At 43.8% G+C, this 26319-nt stretch overlaps 1 protein-coding gene across 2 annotated transcripts in view; it reads left to right on the top strand.

Moving 5' to 3' along the window:
• Nucleotides 1–3112: 3112 nt before the first annotated feature.
• The window catches only part of SLC26A9 (solute carrier family 26 member 9), a 59537-nt gene continuing 36330 nt past the window's right edge, over nucleotides 3113–26319 (top strand). Inside the window, exon 1 of one of the 2 annotated variants that reach the window (XM_083617115.1) lies at nucleotides 3113–3221. The gene's annotated coding sequence lies outside the window, so the exon portion shown is untranslated. The remainder of the gene's footprint in view (nucleotides 3222–26319) is intronic. The other variant, XM_083617116.1, reaches the window with a different exon arrangement.

Genomic DNA, 26319 nt, shown 5'->3' with positions numbered 1-26319 from the left:
ATTTCTGCTACTATACACATTTTTATACACAGTTTCACATAATGTACACCTTTTTACAAGGCTATTTCCCTAAATATAATGCATTTTAATATTATTTTCACTTATATATGCATTTATATGCACACTTAAATATATACAATTTGTGCGCCTTACTTGGCTGGAGAGCTCCATTGCAAAATCCAGGTAAGTGGGAATTCTGAAGGATGGCTATGCTTTTGTTCACACATGGTTACGGAAACTGGGTAAGTTTTCCTTAAATGTGAATTGAGTTGCATTTCTCACCTGTCCTTAGGCAGTTTATTCTGTCAGAAACATAAGCCTGGCTCATGGATGGGAAATATAGTCCAGCTGTTGTTGGACTATAACTTCCACCCTTCTTAACTGTTGCCTATGCTGGCTGGGGGGAATCCAACAACATCCAGAGAGTTTCCCCACCTCTGCTCGAAGTGGAACTTCAAAAGACTATTTGTACATAAGGCTGCCTCTGAAGACAGTTTGGAAGCTTCAGCTGGTGCAGAATTCGGTGGCTCAGGACTGCAATACCCCAAGGACTATCTCTCTCCATAGGAACCGTCCCGGACTCTGAGATCATCCTCTGAGGCCCTTCTTTGCAGGCCTACTCCATGAGGTCTGGAGGGTGGCAACACGAGAATGGGCTTTTTCTGCAGTGGCGCCCCATTTGTGGAGTGCTCTCTCCAGGGAGGTTTGCCTGGTGCCTTCATTATATATTTTTAGGTGCCAGGCGAAAATGTTCCTCTTCAACCAGGCCTTTGGCTGATTAATATTCTATAGCCTTTAAATGTGTCTATGGGAAGAGGTTGTGCTGAATGATCTGTCTATGAGGAGAGCAGGCAGAAAACCCTTCAGTAAGATCATGATGATTGAGAGCAAATGGCATGAAGAAAGCAGCATAGGATAATGTGAGAATTTGGATAGAGGCTGTTGCAAAAATGAGCACCCACCTTCATATATTTACATGCATGTTGAAGGTAAGCAGGGCTCCTCTTGTTTTGACCCTGAGAGCATACTCTCTTGAGTCTCCTGTGCAGAAATTAATTAGAGTACTTGCTTCTCCCCACTCTCCTAATCTTTTACTTATTTAATTCAAAAGCTGACTTGCTGCTGTGTTGCATGCATTAAATTAAAATTCAGAAGCTCCTAGGAAGAGAAATAACGTTGGGGCAGCCATTTCTTTTTTCTGTGCAATGTCCCTTGGAAAGGAAATGGAAGGGACATTGTTTCTCTTCCTATTGGGTTTTTTTTTATGACGTTTCTATCGACAGCAAGCAACAGCTAACCTGAGCCAGCCATGGCAGTTCAATTCAGCTGTCTGCTTGCCTTTGCTGAATTTAAAAGAAAAAAGGCACCTTCTCTCCCCCCTGTCTGGCCCCAACTGAGTCCTTGTGCTCAGCTCCCCCACAGTCACAACTGTTGGCAGATTCAAGGTTGGGTGCGAAAGGCACAGGCCACCTTCCAATGAAAACCCTGACATTTGCATGAAGAAAAACATGTCTTTAGAGTGACTAAAATGAAGAATGGGAACGGCTATTGGAATGCCCTGGTTCCTTCCAAATGGCTATAGGAATGCCGTGAATTTCTGAATGATGATTAGAATGCATTACACCAAGGGTGATTGATGGCTTATGCTTTTCGTGTGTGCCTAAGGGCCATCTCCAAAAGTCAAAATTTAAAAGCATTACCCTTCCAAATGACCTGAAAAGAACTATGATGGACTGGTCTCAAATTAGAGGAAAACAAAAACAAAAATGGAGGGTTCCTCCCAATGTTCTTTTTATGTACATTTATAATGATTTTTTTTGGCTCACGATACTATCAGAGGAGTCATCCACAATCCTGCTTTTAGTACTGTTTGCACCTGCAAGGATTTTGGGGCTGCCACACTGTTTCATTTCCAATCAGTGCATATCCTGTAACATCCTGCTAATCCTGTAAATTTCTATACCACTACCAATGTTCTCGTTTGTTTTTGTTCCATTTTTGTTGCGCCACAACCTCTCCAGACAGCAATAATGTGGTAGCATTGGGCAAACATCGTGGCACGAACTAAAGCAGAATAAATCCACCACAAATTCACTGTTATTATGGCAAAAATTTGTTGCAGATTCCCTCACAATAAAACACCAGCCTGAAGGGTCCTGGGTGGCTTGCCTATCATCATCTATTGCATCTATTGCAAAATGTTTTAATAAGCATTATAAAAGCATGACTTGTCACTGGACACATATTTGGCCCATCAACATTATGGTGCCGTAAAGTGATCACTATACAAGGCAGAGAGGTTTTCTCCATAAGGAGCAGAGTGGACACTCTGCAAGATTTTTCAAAATGACAGTTCTTATTCCTTAACACCTCTCACTTTGGCCATTCACAAGGACCAAAACAGACAAAGAAGAATGCATATTTAAAAGATATAAGTTGCCTTTATTTTGATGCTCAAGTGAGCTCATTAGAAGAGATGGCCTCGAGTGATCTGTGTATGTGCATCACATCAAAAATTGATTACCTCCATCTCTTTTTCGTAGCTCAATGCAGAGGATGTAGAATTAATTGCCACTTTTGAGGAGGTCTTCTCTTTGTTTTCTTTCCATCTCTTTCATCTCATCCTTTTTTAAACCTGGAAGTAAGAAAGGAAGTGCTCTCCCCTGAACATCCCATCTTCAAAGCCCAACTTGTGGGAGTTCAAGAGCTGGTACAATGAGTCTCATTGTGCTTTGCTGATGTGGAGAAGCCATCAAGAAGACACAAAGGCAGGCTGGAGACACTCTCCGGTCCATCATGAAACCATAGAACAGGTCAACAAAAGCAACCCTCCAAAAGTCCAAACATTGGGAGTGGAGGGGTCCCTGCTGGACACTGAATGTGATGTATTGTCTAGGAGTGGCCAGCTATGTCAAAGGGATCAAACAAACCTGATTCTAAAGAGGGGAGTGTAGGGAGGGGGAGGCATATACACATAACATACGCACAAAAAAGCTGCTTATCTCCTTTTCCTATCTCATGGGCTTTGCTACCTGCTAGCATTCGCTTCCCAGCAAGCCAATCAGACTCCAAGCTCAGCTGAAGTCACTTATATATATGACTCACAGGGCTCTGTGGAGCACAGAGCTCTTTCCTTGAGAGAAGCTTTCTGCCTCCTGTCACTTTCTGCAGCTCACTCACCTCCCAGAATCAGTCCCTTTCTCCTCTCCTTCAGAGCGAAGGTAAGCCTTATTCCCAACACAATTGTGCTCTTTGTTCAAGGTGGGCATAGGGAGGGGGGGGGTGAAGAGGGAGATTTTGCACTCCTGAGCTTACAAATACCACTGGGTGTGAACTTAAATATTATGAGACCTTATTTATTTATTTTAAAAAAACAACACAACCGTTTCCTTCTTTTTACAATGCAAATTTACCCAGGAATTGCTCAGCAATGATTTAGGAAGAAAAATATGGCAAGATGCATGTGTGTGAAAGTTCAGTCTTATAGAAGCAAAGTCCTTTCTATCCAGTGAGCGCCCTGGAAATTTGCCTGATGGCAGAGGGGTGTATTCCTAAATTATGATCAGTCAACTCCGCTCAGCAAAAAGCCCTGGGTTTTTATACCTAAGCATTTCAAATAACAGGTCCTTGCTTCCAAATTCTTTTACAGCTTGAGCACTGAAGAGGAGGAGAGGTCAGGAGAAAACCCCCAGAGAGGGAACAATTTGTATATCCATACACATATTAATGAGGAAGAGGGATCCTTTCTTCATCTGAGGGTGACCGTTTGAGACTTAGAAGTTCCAAGGTCAAAGCTTTTACCTGCTGCAGATAAGCAGATATGTAGGTTTTGAGTGTGACTTTGGGCAGGCTTTTAAATGAACCCGAGCTTCTGCTTTTCCCCACATAAAAGAAAAAGAGATATTGTAGCTCTGCACTTTCTTAGGTTTGGAGAAAATGGGAGTTATCAGAAACTTGGCTGTTGTGCTAGCAGGTGCCAGACTGCAAGGGCAGAAGAGAGATTATCAACTGGTCAGGACCCTTGGTGTCTCATTTGTTCATTTGCTCTGATCCAACAATTTAGATCCACAACTGGACCACCTTTCCGTTTGCACAAAGAGTGTTGTAATAAATGTGTGTGTGCATGCAAGTAGTGGAGAAAGTCTAGTTACTCTTTTTGTCTACACACACACGATAGCACCGGTAAACTTACAGTGCTGTTTCTGAGAAGGGGGATTCTCAGCTGCAACAACTTTCTGCTGAGTTTGTGCTTCTCTAGACTGGGGACACTGGGTTGTATCCCTTGTAATATCAACCTATAGGTCACTGTAATCTACTTCTAATTTACCAAGGGCTTGTGCACTGATGGTGTCTCATCTTGCGGCTGCTGTTCCAGGAGGCAATTTCTGCCATTTATCTCTAGGTAGTGGCAAGCCTGTTCCTAAGAAGTAGGTAGAAGCAATTTCCTACTCAACTGGAGAATAATTGTAGCCTCTCTCTACTGTAATTGCAGCGGCAGCTTGCTACTTTCCTGGGTTTAAAGAAGAGCAAAGAGCTCAAAAGGAGTAGCAAGAGAGGAACTACAAGTGATTTGGGCTTTGCCACCCCACATTTCTGGGTCTTATCTAAAGGAGCAAGGTGTGTATTCTCTTAACATAGGGAGAGAATGTGTCTTTCCCCTTATCTTCAGATGAGACACAGAACCCAAAGGGAGGAATTCCAACCCACATGCTAATGCTTTACATCCAAAGCAGTCCTGAGACTCAAGCAAGATGTGATAGGTAGCAGAGATGTGTGAATACATCCCTGCTTCTAGAAACTCTTACAAACAGCAGTTGCAAATTAAATTTGGGGCTGCGGCATAGGAGTGGAGGACCATTTCCCCAAGGAAACTCCTCTTCAACTACTTTTCTTCTCCTGGCAGAAACTACCATATATATGCACATGCCAGAAGAACATAGTGTTTGCACAAGCTGTGAGATGTGCGCAACAAGCACTACCTGATTAGCATGTTTGTTTAAAAGTGATGTAGGAGCTGAATGAATGACCTGGACAAGAGGGTGGTGGTGGCATAAAAGCAGTAATGCAGCCATGTTTTGCGGTGTGGTCCACTGAGATCAAAGCATGAAGTGATACCATCAGTATGTACACAGAGGATTCAAAAGCAGCTATACCTCAAACCACTCAATCACATTTTGCATTTTCACTAATTTGGCCTGTGTAGGTCACATTCAGTTTCCATCTCTGCTAGAATGAAACTCATATCAATGGGTTATGCTAACTATGGGACAGCAGTCTATTCTCTCTATTTCTGAATATGAAAATGAAATATGTGAATACACTGTAATGCCTAAACTATCTCATGATATAAATGTGATAAACAACACAAGCTTTTGCAATAAGTTTGTTTGAATTTGGTTTTAATTTACCAAACACTGGAAAAGTAAAGCATCTTCAGATATGGCACATGTCATAACTTGCTGTGATCATTAGGCTGCTGTATTTAATTTTTTTTTTAAGTGTTACGGTTTATGATTGCCATACAGATACTTATATGCATTTAAATTATAAAGATTGTTAAATTTTCTAACAAAATAACTTGAAGGGGGTGGGAAATATATGTTTGGGGCTGAAATTATATAGTCTTAACCAACTTGAGCAAAACATGGGGAGTTTCAGATTGTCTACATTGTCAATGAGTTTTGGATGGAGACAATTTTATTATAAGATGTTTGGTTGTTGATAGGAAGCAGGGAATGTGAGGAGATGCTGCTGCGATAGCAGTGGCGTAGCGTGGGGGGTGCAGGGGGGGCCGGCCGCACCGGGCGCAACATCTGGGGGTTAGGGTTAGGGGGCGCAAATCCATGGGTTAGGGGGCGCAAATCCACGGGTTAGGGGGCGCAAATTACTTGCCTTGCCCCGGGTGCTGACAACCCACGCTACGCCACTGTGCGATAGCGATGCCCCTGGGCAGGATTGAAGAACCTTTTCAGCCTGAGGGCCACATTCCCTCACAGGAAAGCTTCTAGGGGCCACAAGGCAGTAGTGTGTGTGGCCAGAATCAAACATGAGCAGAGCAACAGGTGGGAAACCTACCTGTGCATAACAGGCTACGTTCCATCTCTGCAAAAGTCAGAGGCTTTTGCCCCCATGCCCCTGTATCCAGACAAGCAAGAGGTTTTATCCCAGTTCAAGGACACTTTCCAGCCAGGCAAAAGTACTGGGGAGATGGGAGATGTCCAGGGAGTGTGGCCAAAGGGGAGTCGCAAGGGGCAGCTACAGAGACCTGGAAGGTTGCATTCAGCTCCTGGGACTGAGGTTCCTCCCTCCTGCCCAGGGTTAAGCCTATCCAAGCTACGAAACAGTCTCATGGGCAGACAGAGTAGATGACCTGAACATGTTTGTTGTTCTCTAATGCTTCGTACTCCAGCAGGGAGGGAGGGGGAGAGCAGGAAGGAGAGAGTGCATTAGAGCTCCCAGCAGGCAGTCTGCATAAGAGTGTTCTCAGGTGCAAAAGGAATGCCTCAGTCTGCAAACTTTCTAATTCCCTAAGACGTTTCATTGGCCGTGTGCTTTTTTCAAAGGGCAATAGCAGTCGGAATGTCAGGGAAACATTTGGCAAGCAAGTGATAACTAGTTCAAGGAAATGTTACCAACCAGTCCTCTTTCTTTTCAGCCCGCAGTTCTAAATATTCACTAGGAAGGAAGTCTCTGGATTTATTTCCAAATACATTCAGGATCCCTTGGACTGAAAACATTATTTCGTTTGTCACTCGTCAACCAAAATTCTGAGACAGCATTTAGGGAGACCATGGTTTCCCTTTGCTTTTTTGTCTGCTTCTGTCAAACGTGTACCTTATTATGACTATATGTGATTTGACCTCTGGATTTGACCTCCCCCATACCCTGAGCTTATCTATGGTGGTGGTGGCAGTGCTCTGATCTGTGGCAGGTGGCTGCAAATCAGCAGCCATTTTAATCACCCACAATGACCTGACATGGCTTCCCTCTGGAGCATTGTGGGAAATTTAAAGTGTAAGCTTGGTAATACTGGTGCTGAGGCTGACACAGAGTTGGCATCAGTGTTGGTGGGCCCTGCTGGGTGTTGGCACCAGAACAACTGATGCCAGGCCTGACTAAGGCAGATATTTATAGTTGAATGAACTTATAGACAAAGTATGCATAACAATGACAAAGGCTTTGGTTGCTGTTTTAAAAGGAAGCTGCCTTGAACAGAGTCAGGTCAATGGTCCACCTAGTTATCCACCAACTGGCAGCTGCCCTCCAGACCTTTCCCACCCCAGCCTGGAGACACCAGGGATTAAACCTGGACCTTCTGAACACAAAGCAAGTGTTCCACCACTGATCTACAGCCCTTGCCTAGGAAGTAATGGGCATTTTTGTTATTCTGAAGCCTCAAAAAGTAAGCACAAGCCCTTATAATACACTGCTTCCCTGGCATGTAATCCGCAACATGCAAAAATAATGAATTCAGCCTTACTGAATATCTTCTTTCCATGGAACCTCTTTGTTTCTCTGTGTTGAAATCTAAACTGGCACCCCCAGGTAAAACCATGAAAAGGCTTTGTCCATAAGGAAGCAGAGGTGGCAAACATTTCGAAAGATCCACTGCACCCAAGCCCCGATTCACCTGAAGTTAGTTGTATGACTAAGTTCCATTGAAAACAACTGTAACCAGTTATTTGGCTAGTAAATTGCAGCATCTATGTACACACCCCTTCCCTGTTGACACCCAATCAGGGTGCACTGGGAGGGTTTCTCTGTCTGGTCTCCTTTCTGTTACCTGTTTCCTACTCTCTTGGGTGCCTCCTGTGCCCTTTCTCTATGATGCATGCACTGTTGTTGACCGGGTTTCAGTGCCACAAGAATGACAAAGTTAGGATGGAACTTGAACTCACATCATGACTAACGTTTGCAATGGTTTCATTGGGACTTTTGCTAGATTGAGATGACATGATGTAGACTATTGATTCGGGTCTGATAATAGTTCGGCACTGAGTGCTTATTTTAAAAAGAAAAGAAAAAGAGGATCAGCATCATATGAAAAAGGAAACACGGCAGTTACATCTGTAGTGTTAATTTAAAGCACTCTTATACCACTTTGATGCCATGGCTGCACCCACCCCCCAATCCTGGGAATTGTAGTTTGTTATGGATGCTTCAAATCATAATTCTGTGAGAGGTAAATGATAGTTCCCAGGATTCTTTGGGGGAAGTGGTATAAATGTGCTTTAATGGGATGGTGTGAATATGGCCGGTGTTTCAAAGGTGAACAAAAATAAGGATTTAATGGTCCAAAGTGTTTGGAATATATTCTTCCTCAGCAGCAAGCAAGTGTACAATATTGTCGCCATCAATAATGGTCATTCGTTTTGTCACAAAGTCTCTTAACTCTTCCCTTCAACCCAGTATTGGTGCTTTCTTTCCTTTTCCCTTTTGTTCCTGGTTTGGGACCTTCATTAGACATAATCTATTTTACTCATTTAAAAAAAAACACCACTTCAATTGTTGGAACAGTCTCCTGCTTTTTTAAATTACAGTTATCTGGACATAGTCCAGAAAATTGGGAATTGCTTATGAGACGGTGCCCACACAAAATTAGAAATTAATTGCAAGCTTCAGTTGGTCACAAACCATGGCAGAGGGCACAGTGTGGCGTATCTAAGTGTTCCCGAGGAAGAATATCTTTAAAACACACTTTGCTTTTCTGTGCACCTTGAGACTTCCATCTCTCTTTTTGCATGAGTGGATGTGCTTAACTCAAAAGTGAAGGGAATACTCGGCGTTCCCTTTATTTGAAGGGCTTCTAGCTCTGATATTGATCACTGGGCAGACTGTGTGGCACAGTGGTTAGAGTGATAGACATGAATGGGGCAGACCCAGGTTCAAATCTCTGCTTGGCCATGAAGCTCAGTGTGTGACATTGGGCCAGTCGCTATCACTCAGGCTGGCGATAAAATGCGGGGAAGATCTCATCTGAGCTCCTTGGAGGGAAAGTGGGATATTGTAAAGTGAAATGAATAAAGTTCCGGGTTCAACGCCTGCCTTCTTCTTTCAAAGCAGGGATGGGGAACATGGGGCCCTACAGATTGCTGTTGGATGGCAATTCCCACAGTCTCTGATCACATTGGCCATTCTGGGTGGGGCGGGTGGGAACTGGAGTCCGGCAACATCTGGATAGGCTCCCCATCCCTGATCTAGAGGATCTCAGCCCAAGAGGGCTGTGGAAAAGCCCTGCTAGTTTCTTCTGACCGTCAGCATAGATAATACTGGGATAGATAAGCTAAAGGAATGACTTGATATAAAGCAGATATGCTCTCTAGGTTCCACATCATTCTTTTGTGTGTGTGTGTTCTACTTTATTTATTATATTTTTATACCAGCCTTCACCAAAAATGGTCATGGGACAATTTACAAACAAGCAAACAAAGAATACAAGCATAACACAGAATAACCAAAGTCTTTAAAATAATTATCATAGATTACATAAATATAATAAAACACCATAAATGTGAGTTAACCCATCAGCCACTTAAAATTCAGCAGAAAAGATGGTTTTTGCACCCTGTATCTGGAAGAATACAAAGCTGGGACGAGTCTCTCCAGATAAGAGTTAGGAATAAAGGCATCAGCTGATCCAATAATTTGGAAATTCCCAAGGATTTTTACTTTGGCACAGGCAAATTTTCTACACAAAGAATGAAATCCCAGGTTGTATGAAGAAGAAGTAAAGTGTGTCAAATGCTATGCATTTTTTCAGTTAGCTTTATTTCCAGTTCATAGTCTTGGACTCCAGAAGGTGGGAAGGAATAAGCATCTCTGTTTTAACTCAATTGCTTCAGGCTCTTTGCTTGCAGTAGCTGCCAGGTGCCTAGAGTCCTCATTCTGATTGCCAAGTGCGTAGTTAGTTTGGTTTGAAACTTATGTGAAGTGGTACATTAAACATTGGCACAGGCTCAGCAGCAGTGAAGAGTGCAGGGCCTGTGAATGGCTGCTGGCTACTTCTTTCACTTTAAAGGACCATCTGCCTATGAAAATCATCTAGAAATGCTCCCAAATATTTAATTTAAGCAAAAGAAAACATTGACATTCAGCTAGAGAGTCAAGAGGGTTGGTGAAAAACAGGGAGCTTTATTTTGGTATATTACTTTGGGAGGGGAATTTAAGAGCATTTTAAAAGGCATGCAGAGGATAGAGAAAGGAAAATTAAAATGGGAAAACACACCTTTATTATTTTTTTCTAACTCTCTTAGACAGAGAGGGAGAATTACTTTGTCGCTTGCTGCTTTTTTATAATACCATTTTAAATTTCCGTTTTCATTTCATTGCTATTGTTGTTTTATCTGCGTATTTTCTAACCATATCTGTGTATACCCCAAAAAGTAATGTTATTGGCCCATAAGAAAAAAAAATCCATATACCTTTATGAGGTCAACAAAAATGTCACAAAATATCCATCATATTCTCCAGAACTGAGTGTAAGCAACACAATGAAGGGTGAAAAAAAGGTTGGCTGATGATATTCATGCAAGGCATACATGTCTCCATCTGGTTAGAGTCTTAAGATGGGAGTGTGAGAGGAGACAGAGGACATTTCTAAAAGGTTCCTTCAGGTGCTCTGCAGGTCTCAGGTTGCACCCAGGCCCCTTGGGGAGGAGAAACCCATAATGGCAGATTCCCCATAACTGGAAATGCACAAAGCAGCTGTTATTCAGGTCTGACTCCATTTTTAGGTGAAACACACAGGTTTGTTGGTAGGTGAAGAATGAAAATAAAAAGAAACTAGGCAGTATTTATATTAACAACGGTAGAGCTTAAATTGAGGTGGTTGTGCTAGATTGTTTTTAAAAGAGTAAATAGAAGCCAAATGGCTTACCAAGCAGTTGGAGGGAATGTCCCCTCAGAGAATAAAGTCCCAGATTCAGGTAACAGAAGATCCTCTTCCTCTAGGCCAGGCTTCCTCAACCTCAGCCCTCCAGATGTTTTTTGAGACTACAATTCCCATCATCCCTGACCACTGGTCCTGCTAGCTAGGGATCATGGAAGTTGTAGGCCAAAAACATCGGGAGGGCTGAGGTTGAGGAAGCCTGCTCTAGGCTAAGATCCTGCTGCTGTATCCAGCTAAATGTGGTATTTTCCAAGCAAACCAAAAGTAAAGGTAGCCATTTTGGCCCACGAAAAAAACACTCCCATCCAGTCAACCTAAACATATCACAACCTGAAATCTGTGTGCCATCAATTAGCACCTCATTTGAACATCTACTCCTTCCTCCCACACCTTGCACTCTGGTACAAAAGGCATGGGCTTGTCAAAAGAGGCCATGACATTTCAAGCTCCTTAACTATCTCATATTGTACAGAGCCTAGCACAATGCTTCCTGATGCTGACTGAGACCTGTAGATGGCACTAGAAAGCAGCAGCATGGGGCAGAGCATGTTAAGAACGTCCCTGAAGAATCCTGGCCATTCTCTCAAGTGACCAACCAGGTGTCTATGTGAAGTCTGCAAGCAGGACCTAAGCACACACCCCACCCCCCTGTGCACTTGTGATTCCCAGCAACTAGTAGTCAGGGGTTTATGGTCTCCAGCTCTGGAGCTAGTACACGTTTATGACTGGCACTTCACCAGGAACTGAGTAGGATTGCCCAGATCAGGTTATGTTGCTTGATGCCTCCATCTTGCCGAATTCTGCCATTGGAAGAGTCATTAATTAAAATAACACCACTTGCTCCAGGGAGATACAAGAGAATTATGGTACTTATTGCACTCAAGAGCATCCAATACCAATTAATTGCTCCTGAACAAAATGGATCCTAATGAGTAGCAGAGGGATGGGGGCTTTGGGGGTCTCTGGAGTGTGTGCTTATAATTGGAGTGGGGACTGAAATTCCCATTAGTGATTGTTCATTCAGAGCTCGTGATAGCTTAATCCATAGTCCATAAATCAGGGACAAAAAGGCATGGTCTGTTATTACATATATGGAAGCCGGCAAAACCCAACCATTTGAACAACTGACATGACACACTATAGTTGTTGTTTAGGCATTTGTATGGTGTTTTTCTTATATGCTCAAAGTAAGTGTGCCATGTCAGTCATCTTTACAAGAGGGATGGGGAACTTCACAGGATCAGATCAAAGGCCCATCTAGTCCAGCGTCCTCTGTGACCAACCAGATGCCTCCAAGAAACCCACAAACCTATAGTATTGCCTGCAGCAAATTATTAGACTTATTTATTTACTGAAAGGGCTCAATCAAAGGCATCAAATAAATATTTGGCTGGTTAAGAATGCCAGGTGTTTGTTATTTTTAAAAAAATCCCAGTTCTTGCCTAAAGCATGAGAGAGATGGTCAAGAATCTGCACTCGTTCAGACCCAGGTCCATGAAGTAAAAGTGAAGGGGTGGGAAAGGGTGGCCATTTGTCCTGCTTTGCGGAGTGCAGTCCTCTATCTGAAGGGCTGTCTGGGCCAAGTATATATTAAAGAATCCTAAGAAGGGACAGCAGGGGACTGGAAGTTGCCCATCAACTGCCTGCTCAGCAGACTGTGCACGCCAAGTTATCTGAACAGGTCAAATTATGGCCTGCCAAAGTTATGATTAGTCAGTACCAGCCAGGAACGTCAATGTGACTTTCATTCCCCCCCCTAAAATGTGACTCTCATCTGTACAGGATGTGGAGGATTCAACAATTATACTAGCAAGGCAGTGGGAAATTTGAGCAGGCATGTAGCCTTACCCTGCAGGACATAGCTGTACAAGACGCTAAAAGCGCCCCTGAGTTTCTTGTGTACACGAACATGATTGGAATGGAAAGTAGAGCAGACTGTAGAAGAATGCCATTGAGAAATCAAATGTTCAGTGTAGATCTTAGAGTTGCATAATGGTCCTAGGAAATGCAAAACAGGATTGAATGATCTTGTGTGAAAATGCCCTTTGTCTCAGATGACTTTTAGTGCTGGGGATTGTTAAAGGCTTGTAGATCTGAAATTATGGATTGATTTGCCTCCTAGTTTCAGAGAAAAGCTTGAGTACAGACAGATTGGTCCTGTGAATGTTTACTTACAATGAGTCCCACTGCGTTAATTGGGGCATTAAATCTGCCTAGGATTGCAGCCATTGTCTCCTGAGGCACAAGATCTAGAATGCAAATACTTCTCCTGCCTCCAAACATGCTTCTTTCAAAATGCTCATGATTCATTTACATCACACATACGATTATATGGTTTTGCAGTGCTGCATAAGTTTTGCATTCTGGAGGCGTATGACATTAATAGTATTTCACCTGTTCTATCCTCCTGAAGTAAAACACTTCAGCCATTAGCTTGTGTATCTCTACATTCTCCTGTTGTCTATACTAGCTAATTTATTCTCATAGAGTTTTATGGGCTCTGTGACAGACTGCAGAATCAATTTAACTTCCTCTGCCTCAACCTCTTTTGAGGCTGAATTGAACATCTTGCAACCACAGAGTGTCCTGCGTAGCTGTGATGTGCAATTCAAAAAATTTGAGCTTTGATCTCCTTTCTTACCTAACCCTTCCCCTTGGAAACTTCAGCTGGTGCACAGTTCAGCAGCCAGGTTGCCTACCAGGGCATATTATACCAATCCTGGTCCAACCAATTAGTTTCCGGGCCCAATTCAAAGTGCTGGTTTTGACCTATACACCCTTAAACAGCTCAGGACCGCAATACTTCAAGGACCATCACTTTCCATATGAACCTACCCAAACCCTGAGATCATCTTCTGAGGCCCTCCTTCGTGTGCCTCCTCCTCGAGAGGTCCGGAGGGAGGCAACACGAGAACGGGCCCTCTCTGAAGTGGCTCCCCATCTGTGGAATGCTCTCCCCAGGGAAATTCACCTGGCGCCTTCATTATACACCTTTAGGCACCAGGCAATGTTCCTTTTCAACCACACATTTGGGCGGTGATCTGATTTACATCCTATGCCATTTTAAAGTGTGTTTTTTGTTTTGGGGCAGGGGGGCTAATGGGTTGTTTTTGTTTTTATTAGGTATTTTGTGGTTTTATATCTTGATCTTATTCTGTGAACCACCCTGAGACCCCCTGGTATAGGGCGGTATATAAATTCAATAAATCATCATCATCATCTTTCCTAGCCTGTAACCCCTTGCTGGCATTCAGGAAGGTGACATTTGATACCCGCTGTCTGCTGTCATTTAACTTGAGTTTTGCTGTTCTTTCATTCCAAACAATTCTGGGCACAATTCCCAAGATTCCTTAAAACTCAGTAGTGATCCCATAACCACATTGCTTAACCTAGAAATCAGCATGCAGTAATTATTGCAACTCAGCACATAGAGCTAGAAAGGGCTCTCCATGGGAATCGAGGTAGAAAAGCAGAGGACTGAAAGGTTGCCTAGTGAGGAACATCATCATATGGTCATTTCTTCAAATTCTCTGCAACAATATTTGACACTTTCCTCCCACTATGAGCCCCAGAACAAATGCGCATGCTGTGACGAGGCAGGCTGTCCTTCATGACCGTAGTATGTCCAGTATGCTGTATTTGAGTCTATTTAATCTCCAGTTTACACTCACCTGATCTTTCGCCCCTGAATTTTGCTCATGAAGGGGCTCATTCATGGTCAAACACAAAGCCTATTTCCCCCACTTTTAAGTAATAACTGAAAGAGAGGCTCACGTTTCACTTCCATTTAGTTAGTATGTATTTTTGAGCATAATCCCAGTTTGAGATCAAGGACCTCCATGTTTAATCAAAGTTTTCTCTAGGAGGAATAGCACCAAGTTTCCTAGAAATCCTACCCTCTTCCTGCCCCTTATTACTAGCAGAGATGAGGAACCATCTTTTAACCTGTTATCTCTATACTCTCTCTTAATGCTTTACAAGTTATTCCCTTGTTCTTCTCAGGACTTGGTTTTCCAGAGAGCTCAGCTTTCATGATCTGATCCTAAACTCTATGAAAGTTGAGCTCTAATTACAGACAATGAGTTGCACACAACAACTAGTTGTCCTAGCTGTGCATCCCCATCTGCAGCAAAGATACATCCAATCAAGTCGGTAGGTCCTGCATGAGCATCTATGAGCTTCACCTGGATATAGAAGGAGTCTGCTATTCAGGGCCGGTTCCAGTTTTGAGCAGACCATGGAGTAAAGTGCCCTTGGTGGTCCATTTCCTCCATCCACAGACCAGCAATGGGGAGCAGCAGCAGTCCAAGCTCTGTTCAGAGCACTGGCTGCTGAGTCTACCTGCCTACTGTATAGGTTGAGACCATAAGCACAAACCAGGTCTCATTCCCAAACTAAACTATTTGTTTTTACAATACATTGGAAAATGCCAGGGCAGCTAACTTACATTATAAGGGTAATAAGTTGTGCAACGTAACTGAAAATTGTCCCTTCTTATTGGCCCAGGATTGTTCCAACCTCTGGGGAAATTTTGCAAGCCCAAGTGCTTCTATTGGCACCAGTGATAGGGGCTGATCTTGGGAGAGTTGGGAGGGAAGTGACCAGAAGGGCTGGTGCCTACATCACTCCCCCCCAAATCCTGGCTGAAAAGCTGATGGGTTGATGTACTGCCCTACAGTTTATTTACTCAAAGCTCTCTTTCCAGTGTTCATGAAGCTGTAACATGAGAGGGAGCCTCATATATGTGATGAGCCTACAGTGGTGCCTTGGGTTACATACGCTTCAGGTTACATACGCTTCAGGTTACAGACTCCGCTAACCCAGATATATTACCTCGGGTTCAGGATGAGAACAGAAATTGTGCTCCAGCAGCAGCAGGAGGCCCCATTAGCTAAAGTGGTGTTCAGGTAAAAAACAGTTTCAGGTTAAGAACAGACCTCCGGAACAACTTAAGTACTTAACCTGAGGTACCACTGTACTGGGTTTTGGCAAAGCATTCTTGATGTTGTTTCTAATATTATAGTTCAATCATTGAACCCAAACTCTGCCCAGGCCCTACTGTAACTAGATGCCATTCTAACCCCCTCTGCCACCGGCACCCTTATACATAAGGACCTAAGTGCCATGTTGTTTACCTCTGTCCATTTAGAGATCACCTTCCCTTGGAAAGACCTCAAAGGTCCATCTCTGATGGAAAGGGAAAGTCTGGGATCTGGCTCTTTCCAAATATCAGATTTCATTCTCAAACTCACCACAGGATATAACACAATGCAGAAGGGTTATTAGAGGCAGAACTAAGCACAGTCGTTTTGATAAGGTATGGTCTCCATATATCAGCTATGTAAATGGAAGTGACGTTAATATTAGACCTCCTAGCCACTCATGCTTACTTATGGAAAGGCTATGTCATGGGTAGTTGAAGTCTTGGCACTATATTCAATGATTCAGTTATTTAACAGTGTCCTTGCTCAATTTTCTTCTTCTATGTGACTTGTATAAGAATGCAGCTCTACAGATTTTGTTGAAATTGAGCAATGTTATTTTACTATCAAATTAATATATTATTATTACTATTATTATTATTATTATTATGGCTGGCGACCCCTGTGCTAAGGCATTCTGGCTTTCCTCTTAAAACAGGGGTCACCTGCCTCATTTGCAAGCCCCAGAAACTGCTGTGGGCACCTCACACACTCCACAATAAAGCATTGCAATGTGTTCTGCTACACTAGAATGCTTACTTCAAGACTATCCGGTAATTTCAGCAGGACAAGGGAGCCTGTTGGCACCAGGGAAGGCCTGTGCAGGTACATTGATGCCCATGGACACCACATTGGTGACCGCTGTGAGGCAGTGCAAAACACAACCATATTAATTTCCCGCAGTGTCCCTGGCACAATGGGAAAGGATCATCTCTTTTGTTATGGCCCATTTCTAATAAATAATTGCATAGTTCTTTGTCACCATGGTGCAAAGGTGAGTGGCTCCTTTTCAGCCACATTCCATTCTGGGCAACCTTCCAAGGCTCGCGTGCAAGTGGTGAGGAGAGCCAGAGGCAAGAATGGGCAGAGCAATGAACGTAAATCTTCCCTTTGTACACTAGACTAGCTTGTCCAGTAAGAGGCATTAACACTCAGGGAGTGTGTGAAGCAGCGCCAGTAAGGGATGTGGCCAATGAGAGGATACCGTCTGGGGAGACAGGCCTTGAAGGCCACATTTGGCCCCCAGGCCTGAGTTTCCCTGCTTGTGCCACAAAAACCTTTCATTCTAATGTTCAGAGTCTCTGTTGGACTTCTTCGGCTCACAACCAGAGCCCTTTTCAGATGGCACTATGGAGAAATGGACACATGGAGAAATGGAGGCAGCAACATGGCAAACAATTCTGCCTCCAACCTGTGCACATTCATTTTGAAATCTGAAATGAAAGTGTAGTAGCTGGGGCAGAAGGCTGCCACCGCGATGCCACCTCCCTGCTATGTATTACACGTCTCCACACCTGAAAAGGTCTCAAGAGTTGCTTTTGCCTTCTGTCTTGTGCCTTCTTTTCTAAGGCTCTCAGCTCTTGAGTTCTGAAATCAGAAAAGTTTCCACTTGTGTTTGATCTAGGGCAAGGCCATCGATAACGCCATCTCAAAAACTTGACTCTTGCTGATGTTGACATCATTGGCCTGTTTGTTTTAGGTGGAATTTTAATCATGGGACTTCTTTTGTCCTTCTGACTCTTGCCTTCCGTCAACCCTCCTTGCTTTGTTCCTGATTTGTGAGAGTGTCTGCTAGCACTTTCACTCAGCAGAAAGATATAAAGAGAAAAGGCTCAACACACCCAAGCCTGTAACAATAAAACCACAGCATGCTGTTCAGAACATTGAAATAAATACTGGAATAAGAAACCGGAGAGGGTGCATGTGTGTCAGATGGAGAGGGGAGAAATACACTTTCAGCAGAGTTCAAATCCTGACCATATCCTTGATCAAGTTTCTGGATCAGGCTTTGAAAATCTGGGAATCTAAGGCTGCAAATTCATGTGCAACAACTTGGGAAGAAGTCACACTGAGTTTAGTCACATTTTCTTTGGTGTAGTAGGGATCAGGCTGTAAAGAAAGGATGGAGAAGCTGCATTCGTCCAAGTATCAATGCACAGCTCAAATTCCTTACACTAGTGGAACTGTTAAGTTTACCCAACGTACCCTAATATAATGCATTTCTCTATGTCATTTTCACTAATATATACATTGTTTTGCACATTTTACTCTTGTATGTGCATTTTTGTACGCATTACTTGACTGGAGAATTACATTGCTTGTGTATTGTTTCAGGAAGTGCAGTTGAAGTAGATTTACCTTTAAATATGAACTGAATCCAATTTCTCTCCCATCCCTACTAAGGAGAAACTTGCCATGACATCAGATATCTTTTATCACACTATCAATGAATCTTCTGCTTTGGTGATCGCTCGTTGCCGAGTAAGGTTGTCTTCCACGAACACGGTCTTAACAGTGAGTCTGTAAGTGACTGTGGAGGCCAATTCTGGATCCACACATCCTTCCACAGTGGGGACATAGGTTTCCAGGCGGGAGTTGATCGTGGTGAGGGTTTGCCAAGTGTGTCTTCCTCTTAGCACGTTTCTCCCTTTTGTCTTGCATTCGAGTATCTTCAAAGGCCATGACACCTTTGGTAAATGCTGTTCTCCAGTTGGAGCACTCCTAGGCCAGTGTCTCCCAATTGTCAATGTTTATACTACTTTTTAAAGATTTGCCTTGAGAAAGTCTTTATACCAGGGGTCAGCAACCTAAGGCCCATGGGCTGGAAGAGGCCCACAGAGGTCGTTTGACTGGCCCACGAGCCACCCCCGAATCAAGCTGCCCGCTCACACGCTGTGCTAAACTGGTGCAGCGCGGCGCAGGCACTTGCTTCCATGGTGCCGGAAATTGAATCTGCGCAGATGCAGACGCCGAAAATCGCATCTGCGCACACTCAGACGCCAAAAATCACACACACACGATCCAGTCCACAGAGGGATCTCTGCGGGACCGATCCAGCCCAGGCAAGATAAACCTTGCTGACCCCTGCTTTATACCTCTTTTGTTGACTACCAGCATTACACTTTCCATTTTTAAGTTTGGAATAGAGTAGTTGCTTTGGAATACGATAATCAGGCATCCGAGCAACATCCAATGAAGTTGATGTTGAAGAATCATTGCTTTGACACTAGTGATCTTTGCTTCTTCCAGTACACTGGCATTAGTTCATCTGTCTTCCCAAGTGATATCTAAAAATTTTCGGAGACACCATTGATGGAATCTTTTGAGGAGTTGGAGATGGCATTTATAAGTGGTCCATGTTTCACAAGCATACAGTAAGGTTCATAGTACAATAGCTTTGTAAACAAGCATTTGGGTTTCCCTGCGAATGTCTGGTGCTCAAATACTCTGCACTTCAATTGGCAGAAAGCTGTACTCGCAGAGCTCAGGCGATGCTCGATTTTGGCATCAATGTTGGTCCTTGTTGAAAGATAACTGCCCAGGTAGGAGAAGTGATTGACACTTTCCAATGTTACACCATTGAGTTGGATTTGCGGTGCTGTGGTGGGATTGTTTTGTGCTTGTTGGTGCAGCACTTTGGTCTTTTGGATGTTGAGCGATAGGCCAAGCTTTTCCTTCTAACTTTTCCCTCATTCTGTTTGGTATTTATTGTCCCATATGAAGCTGTCTTATACTTGATTCAGACCACGGGTCTATCTAGCCAAGTTATTTTTGTCAGTGGTGGCTCAATGGAATGAGGACAGCTCAATGGAATGGGGTAGTTCAGTGGAGACTACCATTTTATGCTGCCAAGCACCACCATATGGTGCTGGGACCTGGAACCCTTTCCAGTGAACACCAGAAAGAGCCAGAGGAGAAATAGAAGGAGTGTCAACTCAGCATCATGCAGATGCACAACTGCTGATTGGTAGCTGCATCCAGCATGGGCCAACATCTATGCTGAGCCCTGCTACCCACTCAGTATCTGAATAGTGGCTCTGCTACTGCTTCTTTTATTCTTCCACCAGGCAGTAGTGTTCTGTGATTGACAGAGGTAGTCTCTAGCAAAATGCCTCAGAAGGCACCACTGTTGTTGATGCTGATTGATGTTCCTCAGGGTCTAAAGCAAAGATCTTAACTGGCTTTACTACTTAAGATACCTTAATCAGTGATGTTAGGGATTGGATCTTGGGCCTCACAAACCTTGTGTTCTATCATACGTACTATCCCCCCCCCAATATACCATTAGATCCTCAGCAGTGACCTCCATGAGCTCCATAGGTAGGATAACAAAGGTGAAGAAAACCATAATAGTAATATCACCTCACAGGAAATGTTGGTGGTGATTATCATATTTAACTAGTACTTAAATGACTCATTCCTATTGGTTAGTGTCTAGGATGTTCAGGAATTTTTCAGCCCAGCTTTCCAGTCAGTGTGGATAGGAATTGGCCTTTAAAAAACTGGCATCTCCAACTGCTTGGGATCATTAAAGTTTCCATGACATGTTGGATTTGATTGTTGTGCTGATTTCCTGACTCTGTTTCCATTGGGATAATTATTTAGCTAGCTGACCTATATTCCTCAGCAGAGTCACCTCTCTGATGCATCCATTACTTCCTGCTCTACTCTACCAGGCACTGTTACAATAATCAAAGCTCCATCCGCAGAGGAGGTTACATCTTAACAGGGAACAAGTATAGGCCACCATCCTGGTAGCTGCACATAAAACATTTTTTTCAGGGCAGTCCTCACCTACTATTGCTATGGGAGCCAATAAATTGAAGCTCTGTCTAAACAAGAGTGAGGTGTTGTTGGTGAATAGTTTCTTTGACTGAATAAGTCATTTACAGCCTGTTCTACATGGGACTGCACTCTGGGATTGAAGACACTCACAAACGTGCAAGCTCATAGCTTGTGGGTGTTGCTGGATCCGTCACAACTGGTCAAGGCCTAGGTTGTCTTTGACTATCTTTAGTTGATGGTCCAGCTACAACCCTATTTCTGGACAGGGATAATTTGGCTTCAGCGATCTATGGTAACCTCTAGACTAGACTACTCCAATGTGCTGTATGCGAGGACAGGGCCGTCTTAAGCATATCTGGCGCCGTGGTGCAAAGATCCCTCTGGCGGCCCCCCACCCCGTTTCCCAGAGTTATTGACCTTTTTAAGCGGGTGGCCCCAAAGTTGTTGACATTTTTTAGGAAAAGTTCCCCAGAGTTGTTGACCTGAACTTGGGAATTCCACAGATTTCACTACAGGGAAGAAGGGGCAAGAGCTGGGGATGGGGGGAACCTACCCCTTCCTTTACTGGATGAAAAGAGAGCGAGAAAGTGGGACAGAGGAAAGTAGAAAGAAGAGGGCATTTAACCCACTGACGGACAGGAGAGGAGGGTGGTGGTCGGGAAGCTGAGCGAGGGTAGAAATAGCATCGCTCCTCCTGCCCAAGCAGGCTTTGCGGCCAAGAAAGAAGTACAGCAGGAGGGTTTTAAAAACACAAACACACACGCCAACCCTGGTTGCTCCCTGACCCCCTCGAAGCGAGTGGGTGGGTGGCTGCGGCGGGACAGCAGCAGATTGTCCTCGCCCATGACCGCATACGCAGTGTATGGGGTGTGCGTGTGCTGCCCGCTGCATTAAAAGGAGAAATAAAGTGCACTTGGGCACAGCTAAGGACGGGTCTGCTTCCCTTCTGCCCGCCGGGAAGCTGCTGCACTGAAAAGGGAGAGACGGGGTCCTCGCTTGCTGGTGGGGAGCTTTGACAGGGAGCTGCTGGGAGAGGCTCCAGTGTCCCCATCAAAACTGTTCCCACCCGCCTCTTCGGGGCTCCCCTCCCGCACTCAGAGGCAAGCTGCACGCCCAGGCATGCAGGGAAAGGGGAGGCCCCTGGCAAAGCCACACAGCTCCCCCAACTTGCTGGGGCACCCCTGAGAGGCCGGCACCCTGACACAACGAACCACTAAGCCCTATGGGAAAGATGGCTCTGTGTGGGGGTGCCTTTGAGGATAGTTTTGAAACTGGTGTGCAATGCCACTGGCAAGCATCTGACCTTGGGAATGAACAGTCTGGACACATAACACCAGTCTTGGCACAAATGCGCTGGCTAAATGTTTTCAAGCACAATTCAAAGTATTGCTTTAACCTATAAAGCCTTCTATGGCTCAGAACCCCAGCATCTGGCAGAGTGAGGCAGTGGTTGCTGGGGACAGTAGTGGCAGGCAGCCCTGACCATTCCTCCTTAACTCCCCTGGCTGTTGCTTTCTGTTGGAGGATAGAGCTGTGTGTATCACTCAGCCCACCCTGCACCCTGTGAGCTAACCTGCTGCTCAGGTGTGAGTAGAGGGTACTATCCCATCCCCAGGGTAGAAGCAACTTTCATTTGCTAGGGCCTCAGGTAGCAAAATATCTTGGGTAAGTCCTGGCAGCACATGTTTAAAAGTTACAGACAGTGAGAGCATGATGGAGAGGAGTTATCCCATTGACACGTGCAGGCTTACATTTCACACTGCACAGTGGTACCTTGGTTGTCGAACTTAATCCATTTTGGGAGTCTGTTCGACTCTCGGAACCATTCGAAAACCAAGGCGTGGCTTCAGATTGGCTGCTGGAGCTTCCTGCACTCAATCAAAAACCGTGTAAGCCACGCCTGATGTTTGGCTTCCAAAAAACGTTCGCAAACCAGAACACTCATTTCCGGGTTTGCAGCGTTCAGGAGCCGATTTGTTTGGGAGCCAAGCCGTTCGACAACCAAGGTGCCACTGCATTCACTGCGTGGGAGTGAGGAGGGAAGTATGGCATTTTCCTAACAAAATACTTTGGTTTCTTAACCTACCTCTCAGGGTTGTTGTTGGGATGGATTGAGGAATGGAAGAACCACGCAGGCCACCTTTGAGCTCCTTGGAGAAAAGCGTGGGATATAAATGCATTAAATAAATACATAATACCTTGCAGTGGGAAATAGCACATCTCCTCAACGTGAGGCAATGCATATATTTGCACTAAAGGTTCAACGTCTATCCCTCAGGGCGTAGGTGCAAATTACCCAGCTAGAGTGCCAGCAAAGAGTGTATTGCACTCAAACAAGACAGTTACAATTTGGGAGGTTCACATCATGACTCCAGGGGAGGGAATGAGGATTGATTAAGTGTGGAAACTACCACTCCTTGAAGCTGCAGCAAGTATTCAAATGGAAATCAAATAAAATTTCCCAAGCTGGGGCCAATTTGTTTATTGCGTTTCCACCCGACACTTTGCCTGGGGAGCTCAGGATGGTGCACATGGAGGCTACTGCATCCCCGCCACCCTGTGAGATTAGGGTTGGACAACATGGCACCCACCTGATGTTAAAGCAGTGACTCATATCAGTCCTCCCCAGCATGACCCGTGGTCAGAGATGCTGGGAGTTATAGTCCAACAACATCTGGATGCCACCACATGGGCCTAACCCTGGGTTAAGAGATAGTGATTTGCTCAAGACCACCCATGCAACATCACAGATGATCAGAGATCTGAACCCAGTTGCCTCTGACCCAAACCAAAAGCACTATCCATTTCATTGCTTTGGCTCTCCATTATATAACCAGCCAACAGTTCCTTCTCAACTTCAGAAAGCATATTAGTAGGGCAATGCTTGAAGTGGGGAGGGACTTCTTTTCTGGCATACCTATCATCATTCTTTTCACGCGAACATAACAGAGTCAGGCCTAACTACTCCACTTCCTTTTCCCTCCGACTTAAGGCCACTGGTCCAGGAAATCAAGTTGGAAGGCTCAAAGCACAGAACCGCAAGACAGGTTTGTGTAACATTTGCATAGCCCAGAGCACCTTATAGCTTGCACAGATGATAGTTAACAATCTGGGTTATCAAACAGGGTTAGGCAACTTCTGTGTTTTAAAAGAGCACATTACCACACTTTTAAAATGCATCCACGACCTATCTGGCAAGTTCACTTTTAGATACAGTGGTACTTCAGGTTAAGTACTTAATTTGTTCTGGAGGTCCATTCTTAACCTGAAACTGTTCTTAACCTGAAGCACCACTTTAGCGAATGGGGCCTCCCTCTGCCGCCGCACAATTTCTGTTCTAATCCTGAAGCAAAGTTCTTAACCCGAGGTAATATTTCTGGGTTAGCGGAGTCTGTAACCTGAAGCTTATGTAACCTGAAGCGTATGTAACCTGAGGTACCACTGTATATGGGACCCAAAAGTATTGAAGGACCTAAAATTTAAAACGAGCATCTTGAATTGTGTCTGGACTGGAAGACATAGTGGTCAAGCAGTAGCTCAATGGAAAGAGCACATGCTCTGCATGTGGAAGTTCCCGGGTTCAGTCCCAGCATATCCAGTAAAGATTGGGAAATACTTTGTATCTGGTCCCCTAGAGAGCTATTGTTAGTCAGTGTATACAGTTCTGAGCTAGATGAGCCAACCATCTGATTGAATTTCCTATGTTTCTAAGTGGAGGACCAGCTTGATCTGATTTTTGTCCTCCCTTTGGACCTCTGCATTCCAGGGTAGCTGCAGCCTCTTCTAAATCAAGGAGCCTTTTACGCATGCTCCAGGTGGAGACGTGGAGCCCAGCAAGTGGGCCTGATCCATGAGTAACCCTTTGTTAAAATCTCATGAGAAAGGATCTGCGGTGTGAATTCTGAAATGAGTGACAAGGGCAAAATTCCTCTATTGACAGAAATGATTACTTACCCATTTTATAAAGTTTTAGCAGAAACTTGTCTCCCCCCTGGCAACCTCTGCTGCCCCTTTCTCACCCTCTGCTTCCCTTAGGCGGTCTCAGGGTGGGGTGCAAGAGGCCACCTGTTATTAACTACCAGCTTATATTAGGAACTTTACATATACCTGGCAGCTAGTTTTTTTTAAAAAAAAAAAACAATTTAGAAAAGGGTCATAAGGTGAAGTCTTTCATCCAAGTGAGCCCAGAGTTTTGGATAGACAAAAAAACAAAAAAAAGAGGTCTCCATCAATGAGAGTCATGCAGTGAGACCCTAAGCATGAATGCTGAAAAATAAATGCCATTGTGAGCCTGGGATGCAGCCTTACAGTACCAAAGTTAACTAGATTGTCTATTCCTATGATGGATCACTCCAAAGCCACATTTTTCCTCCCTCCAGCCCACACAGAGTAGAAATCCATTATCATGAGGCTGGAACCAGATAGAATCATATATGTGGTTTGGTTCTCTCACACTCAGATCATCTCACTGAAATGGAGTTTCACAAGATTCACTTAAGTTAGTATTTCTTTTTAAAATTACCCAGATTGGACCTTGAATACATGTAGATCTTCAAAGATATATGTCAAACTGGTTAACTCAAGTATATATTCTAAGTTGATTTGACACCTTTTTGGGGACTCTGAAATGATGAGCAATCCCATGTATTTTTAATCTCTTGCTGGAAGCCACCCAGAGTGCCTGGGGAAACTCAGCCAGATGGGTGGGGTATAAGTAATAAATTATTATTATTATTATAAATTATATATTTCCTTTTCAGCTATTTTTATGTTATGTTCTTTAATATTTATTTTACTTGAAAAATGTTTGGCCGTGTTTTGTTTTTGTGTTGCTGTTTCGCTGTGATCAATGAATGCAGCATTTTAAAAAGTTTTACAATGTAAGCAGCAAAATAACTGAGGGATATTTTAAAATGTGGTACATTTCAGTTCCAAAAATTAACATTTTCAAGTCTGAAATGGCATTATTTGAATTTGTTTTTTGCTTGTATTTAGTTATCAGATCAAAACAATTATAACCTGATGCATTATCACTATCTTGATGGATTTTCCCCATGGGCTTAATGTACTCTAAATAAAAGAACCATGTAACGACACCCACAATTGCTTCATAATCTCTGTCTATCTTTTATGATGATTCATTTTCTGTTCATTTGCCCACTTGATCAACACCTAAGTGCTTAACTGCAATACAGTACCAAAATAATGATCCACATCCTTGTTCTATTTCTTCATATTCTTCCACCCCACCCCCAGACTTATCATCTTGCAAAAGTGCTCTTTCCCCTTCCTTTGATAGTTTTGTTTATACTAAGGCCTGCACCTCAAGGAGTTTATTTATTACCTGCCTCTAGAAACACCTTGATACTGCGTAGGACTGGTTGAACAGGAATGGTTGGCATTATTATAATTAAAATAGGTCAAATTGTTACATTTCTGAGTTGTCCTTCGTTCTACAGTGTATTTGCTGAGCTATAGATCACAGCTATAGAAGCACTCGGGGCAAAAGTTCCAAATGTATACATAACATAGGTGAAACTACAGGATGCTAAAGAGGTCAAGGATCCACAAGGCACTGTAGCAGAAACGTCAAGAGATTTCTAGAATGTGGGTGAACTTTTACCACAACACAATGCATCTTTGAATGAGGGTGCTGATTCAGCC

The sequence above is a fragment of the Podarcis filfolensis genome, assembly GCF_964270895.1.
Source record: "Podarcis filfolensis genome assembly, chromosome: 6".
Classification (NCBI taxonomy): domain Eukaryota; kingdom Metazoa; phylum Chordata; class Lepidosauria; order Squamata; family Lacertidae; genus Podarcis; species Podarcis filfolensis.
The sequence above is the reverse complement of the archived record's forward strand: the minus strand, read 5'-3'. Positions and strand labels throughout refer to the sequence as shown.